Genomic DNA, 6812 nt, shown 5'->3' with positions numbered 1-6812 from the left:
AAGCCTACCATCAGTAACACACTACGCCGCCAGGGACTCAAATCCTGCAGTGCCAGACGTGTCCCCCTGCTTAAGCCAGTACATGTCCAGGCCCGTCTGAAGTTTGCTAGAGAGCATTTGGATGATCCAGAAGAAGATTGGGAGAATGCATATGGTCAGATGAAACCAAAATATAACTTTTTGGAAAAAACTCAACTCATCGTGTTTGGAGGACAAAGAATGCTGAGTTGCATCCAAAGAACACCATACCTACTGTGAAGCATGGGGGTGGAAACATCATGCTTTGGGGCTGTTCCTCTGCAAAGGGACCAGGACGACTGATCCGTGTAAAGGAAAGAATGAATGGGGCCATGTATCGTGAGATTGAGTGAAAACCTCATTCCATCAGCAAGGGCATTGAAGATGAAACGTGGGGCTGGGTCTTTCAGCATGACAATGATCCCAAACACACCGCCCGGGCAACGAAGGACTGGCTTCGTAAGAAGCATTTCAAGGTCCTGGGGTGGCCTAGCCAGTCTCCAGATCTCAAACCCAATAGAAAATCTTTGGAGGGAGTTGAAAGTCCGTGTTGCCCAGCAACAGCCCCAAAACATCACTGCTCTAGAGGAGATCTGCATGGAGGAATGGGCCAAATTACCAGCAACAGTGTGTGAAAACCTTGTGAAGACTTACAGAAAACGTTTGACCTCTGTCAATGCCAACAAAGGGTATATAACAAAGTATTGAGATAAACTTTTGTTATTGACCAAATACTTATTTTCCACCATCATTTGCAAATAAATTCATAAAAAATCCTACAATGTGATTTTCTGGATTTTTTTTCTCATTTTGTCTGTCATAGTTGAAGTGTACCTATGATGAAAATTACAGGCCTCTCATCTTTTTATGTGGGAGAACTTGCACAATTGGTGGCTGACTAAATACTTTTTTGCCCCACTGTATATTATCTGACGCTCCAGGGGTCAGCATACAGCAGCTCCCAGGAGGCCACAATGACACTGTACTGTATGAAGGTGATCAATTATTCAAACCCACTAGATAAAGCCACAGCCTACAAACAATAATAAGCTCTTTAAAACATGTATTGAAACTATTTTCTATTCACAGATACTCCAGGGGAAGAAAATGACTCATTAGAAAAACACAGACAGGAGGGAACGATTTCTAGTCCAGGCTTCATGCTTTTGTAATACAGATATGGACTGAATATTAAGGGACCATTAACGACTCGGAGAGAGTCCCCTATTTGGATCACTGCTCCTACATCCCTTCCCCACATTGTGCCTGTGATATCGAACTCTGGAATATTTATTCCTTAGAGTTTTTACTATCGTCATATTTTACCTTTCGTTTTATTGCCGGATCTGGGGTGTTAATGCTATTCCCGCTGAGGTGAGGCCAATTATACCCAATCAAGCTTATGAGATGAGAATAGAAAGCATCATTAACAGGGTTCTTCATTAGAGCAGGGTGCAGCCGGGAGAGAGGCGCATGGACACTGGGTATGAATCAGTGTGATGCTGAACAGACGAGTGTAGGAGTCTCTGTAGATGATTTACAGTGGTCTGTGGTACAGGCTTGCAGTGTGTGTGTCACGGTTCTCTTGTTGTGAAGTGGAGGCGGACCAAAGCGCAGCGTGGTGGTTGTTCATTGTATTTTATTGACGAAACTATACATGAACAAACTAACGAAAAAACAAGAAACGTGAGAACTCAAAACAGCCCTGTCTGGTGCAAACACAAAAACAGGAACAATCACCCACAAACACACAGTGAAACCCAGGCTACCTAAATATGGTTCCCAATCAGAGACAATGACGAACACCTGCCTCTGATTGAGAACCATATCAGGCCGAACATAGAACTAGACAAACTAGACATGAAACATAGAATGCCCACTCAGATCACACCCTGACCAACCACAACATAGAAATATACAAAGTAAACTATGGTCAGGGTGTGACAGTGTGGCAGAGGTTGTAAAGGTTGAGCGTGTGTGTGTGTGTGTGTGTGTGTGATTTCAGTCCAGCAGTACACCATCGCAGCCTGGGGGAAGGTGAGCATGGAACCTGCCTCACTCCCTGGGTGCTTCAGAGGCCACAACGGCTACCAAGACTCAGTGGAAAGCAGAGTTGGCCTGCCTGTCTGTTTCGCCAGGCATGGATGGAATACCTCAAAATAACTTATTTTGACAAGACCATCCATGCACTTCTGAAACGGTATGGGCCTGGCCACTAACCACTAAGCCTACCAGCACATGGAGGTACGTGCAGACTAGACCAGGGTTTCCCAAACTCCGTCCTTGGACTCCAAGAGGTGCATGTTTTAGTTTTTGCCTGAGCACTACACAGCGTATTTAAACAAGTCAACTAATCATCAAGCTGTGTAGTGTTAGGGCAAAAAAACTAAACGTGCACCCCTTGGCGTCCTGAGGACCGAGTTTGGGAAACACTGGATTAGATCCACAGCCCAGGGGACTGATTCTGGGTGAATGCAGGAGGGAAATGGGGAACATCTATCTTACCTCATGTGCCGCTGCTCTATGGAAAACATCTCAATGAGGTCGATGGATTGATGAGGTCGATGGATTGTCTCAGGGTTTCACTGGATGAATGAGCACTCTTCCAAAATGGGACCTAGTCAGTTGTCCAACTGAATGTATTCAACTGAAATGTCTTCCGCATTTAACCCAACCCCTCTGAATCAGAGAGGTGCGGGGGGCTGCCTTAATCGACTTCCACGTCTTCAGCGCCCCGGGAACAGTGGGTTAACTGCCTTGATCAGGGGCAGAAAGACAGATTTTTACCTTGTCTGCCTGGGGATTCGATCCAGCAACCTTCCGATTACTGGCCCAATGCTCTAACCACAAGGCTGCCCAAATGCTACATATACCAATCAATGCTATTTATACAATGGGTGGGTCTAATCCTGAATGATGATTGGTTAAAACCGCATTCCGGTGTCTATTCCATAAGTTACCATCAGCTACAGTAAATCTATGACGTTAAAATGCCTATTTACTCCTGACTGCGCAATCCACTGTCTCATCAGCCCAGCCAGGCAATTTATAAACTTGATCTCCACTATAAAAAGCATCTAGACATTCTCACATTTCTTTTAAACAGCAGAGGTTCGTATAAACCTTGCCTCTCCAACATTTGCAAAATTGTTTCAATATTCAAATTTGATCTCCAGCTGTCCTATAGTAATGAATGAGTCGGGACAAGACAGACAGGCAGGCAGGCATCGTTTCTCAGCCTGTGGAAATCATGAATCAGCTGGCATCATTTTTATGGATATATACAAAGAAATGTAAATTGATGAAAGGTCCAACGAAACAAAGTGCAGCTAGTTTGCAGTCTTTCCAGCTTCAGTTTGAAGTGATTGTGTTGTTTGGACACATCCATGATCATTATTTGAATATGTTGGTAACCTGTTGTATAAAAGTGATACTGCCCTCAAAGCTGGTGTTTGGAGGATATATTGGCAGTTTGCCGCCCCTCGACTTTGTCTCGGGCCTAACACCCGTGCCAATACATCCTCCAAACACCGGCGTTGAGGGCATTATCACTTAAGTTTGCACTGCCAATTAAGCTCATGTGATGGACACTTTACAATTACCTTTTGTTTCATGTTCAGACTAGAGACGTTTTACATATGCTTTAGATGCACATAATATATGTTCTCCCTGTGTGGATGACAGCTCGCCAAGACGCAAAACAGATGTAATTAAAACACATTCGCTCCTATGTACAGTAGCACTAGGCTATCTAGTGGGGTCAGGGGAGCTGTTAAACGCAACATCATTGTATAGAGAAATGGCCAGACAAGAATTAATCTGTGTAATATTGTGTTGCGATTGTCTCTGCCCCAGTATGCTTACTTGATGGAAAGTTTCCACTGCCAGTACTTTTCTTATCTCCCTCACACAACACTGCCTCCCTAAACAGCATCTACCAACTAAGCACCCCCTCCCTCCACAGGATAGATAGGTCAATGTGCAAAAGTTGCAGAAAAAGCAAACGAGGGAAATGTTGAAATAATGAGGGAAGGAAGGAGAGGCCTGGCAGTTGTATCTTGGGAGATGATTATAGACGTGTTGTTCTGCTCAGCGCTACTTGCGGAACCAGTTCGCCTGCAGCCGCCTGAATATTTGAAAGTACAGCCAGAAGGTAGTATTGGAGATCTGGGGGTCTATTCCAACGATGCAGAATTATACAGTACACGCTGCAGGTGATGAGGATATTCACAGAGAATAGCCAAAACAGAGGCAGTTGCTAAGGTGTGTGTGTGTGTGTGTGTGTGTGTAAATGAACAGCTGTGATGTTGTGGAAGTGGTTCAGAACATTTGAAGATTAAGCTCCAGCGAGATGAACGTTTTTGCACTCAACATTGTCAAGGACGCCGGCAAGATGGAGCGCCAGGACACAGAACCGTTGCTTTTTGTCATCCTCAACCTGTCACAGCAAAATTGAGGCATCTTTCAGAATTTGGTGAGATATTAGGGACATCATGAGATGTAGGGCTACCTTGTTGTTGTTGGATGAGCAGCATGTCTAGACACAGGCTCTGAGTCACAGTGAAAAAGCATGTTGTCTGAGTTTCGAACCTCTCTCTCTAGTTCCACACTGAACGCATAATTGCTTTAACTACTGTGTATGTGTGTGTGTGTAAATGAACGCCTGTAAAAAATGGCAGTAGAATAGCTACTTCTGTAACCAGAACCTACTATTTCCTGTTGTTCCATCTTATTATCTTCTCTTTCTACCACAAAGGAGAAATTAACTCCAGGATATTTCTGTAACTGTACTTCCCAAGGCGTGCAACTGATTAGCCTAAACACAATAATTACAGCTTCATCACAGTTCTATTGGAGTCCTACCTTCCTCTTGATAGCCTCCTAGACACACTGTGGAGAGGGAGATAGGTGGAAAGGCAGAGGGGCACAGGGAGGCCCTGATCTCAATCTGTCAGTGCCGGCACCATCAGCCCCAGAACATCTCAATCTCTTCAGCTTGTCTCCTCTGGTCTCTCGGAGGGGCATTAAAGTTATTAAAGTGGATGTGGGGCCGTGCGGTGGTGGCGATCGATAGCCAGCCCAGCCCTAATGGGAAGGGGAAATGTATGGAAGGGTGAGGATTAAGGAGGGGGTTTTTAAGTGCTCATGTCACAAGCGTTGAGAACAAAGGGAGACTGATCGACAGATGGCTGAAGAATGCTTTATATAAACTTGTGGTAGATGACACAGTTATGATTGTTTGTTGGTGTTATATGTTGGTACTGTATATGTGCAGTACGTGGAGTGGACTATGGGGAATCATTTGATATTTGCACTGGATTCAACAAAAACTGACTTGCTAATTGAGAACATCATGTATCCCCTTACGGAGAAAAATCTTTAAAATCCATTTTAGCCTTCTAGGAAATGGCACATGCCATTGTCCGTCTGAGTTAATGATAATTATGCGTGTTTGTATCTCAAGTCTCCCTCTCATGCTGCTGAGAGGAGGGGGCTACACGCCTTGGCCTCTTTGAAACATGATTTGCTGCAATCATGGCAATTGTTTGGTTGAATTGCCCCAAAATCCATTCAAGTTCTGGGTTAAGAAGTGGCTTATTCTGGGCCTTGAGATTTTCTATTTCCAGACTGGACGTGAAGCATTCCAGAACATCCTCTTTCAGGTTTGTGATTTACTCCAAACAACCTGCTTTGCCTTCTGTAAAGACATAGATATGGTTTATCTGCTGATTTATTTTTGGTGTGTGTGTGTGTGTGTGTGTGTGTGACTGTCTTGTTACATGTCAGTTACCCAGGCGTTATATAAACTGACTTTACCAGTGACTGACTGGGCTGCAGGGCTGAATTCCCATGTCTGATCAGTGCTTGCTCTTCTGAAAATTACAGCAAAATGAAAAGTGGGCCCTCATACCGTAGCACTCACTCATGACTCTTAACACTACTGTGCCACAGTAACCTATCAAAAATATCGCTGACTTCTCAACTAACTCTCCAATCCACTGAAACTTTAAAAGCATATAATTCAACTGAAACTCTCGGGACACGGATTCTCTCTGGATTCGAGCAGGGAATACGAAATGTGGTTTCTCATGTCAATCTATTTAATATATCTGAGGAGCCCAGACCAGATCAATCTTAAAAGGCCCAGTGCAGTCAAAAAACGTGATTTCCCTGTGTTTTATATAGATTTCCACACTATGAGGTCGGAACAATTCTGTGAAATTGTGAAAATGCCCTTTTAGTGTAAGAGCTGTTTTGAAAATACCATCATCAGAAAATGGGTTAACCTCAAAGTCTAAGCTGGGGGGGACCCCTTTAGGTATAAATTTTTTATTATTATTTGATAAAATATAGAATTTGGTCTTTACTACTATAGCCCATAGAAACGCATTGAATAACACATTCATAAATAGCAAAAAAAAGACAGTCAAAAAATAGATCATAAGGAATAAGGTTTTGAAGTGTCTGTCCTATATCTTGGAGATATATTAAGTTGAGGAATTATTAAAACATTTTAACCTCTTATTTTTTTGGACATACTTCTATTTGTTTGTATGGGTTACCTTCAGATGAGTGACTGTGACACTTGTGGGGGTACTACACCAAACAGAGAACACCATCGTTTTTATGAGTCTCCCTTTCCATAGAGTGGTCATAATAGTTTGGATGCTACAGACGTTTTCATGAGAAGACAGATTTCCGAGATGACTCGTGGTCTGACAAATACCGCTGTAGCTCGGCCACCTTCCACCGCAGATGCGGAAGGCCGACATAGGAGGATGTGGTGGATTGAG

The sequence above is a fragment of the Oncorhynchus mykiss genome, chromosome 20 (genome assembly GCF_057628025.1).
Source record: "Oncorhynchus mykiss isolate SJ-2025 chromosome 20, ASM5762802v1, whole genome shotgun sequence".
Taxonomy (NCBI): Eukaryota; Metazoa; Chordata; class Actinopteri; order Salmoniformes; family Salmonidae; genus Oncorhynchus; species Oncorhynchus mykiss.
Note: the sequence above shows the minus strand (reverse complement) of the source record.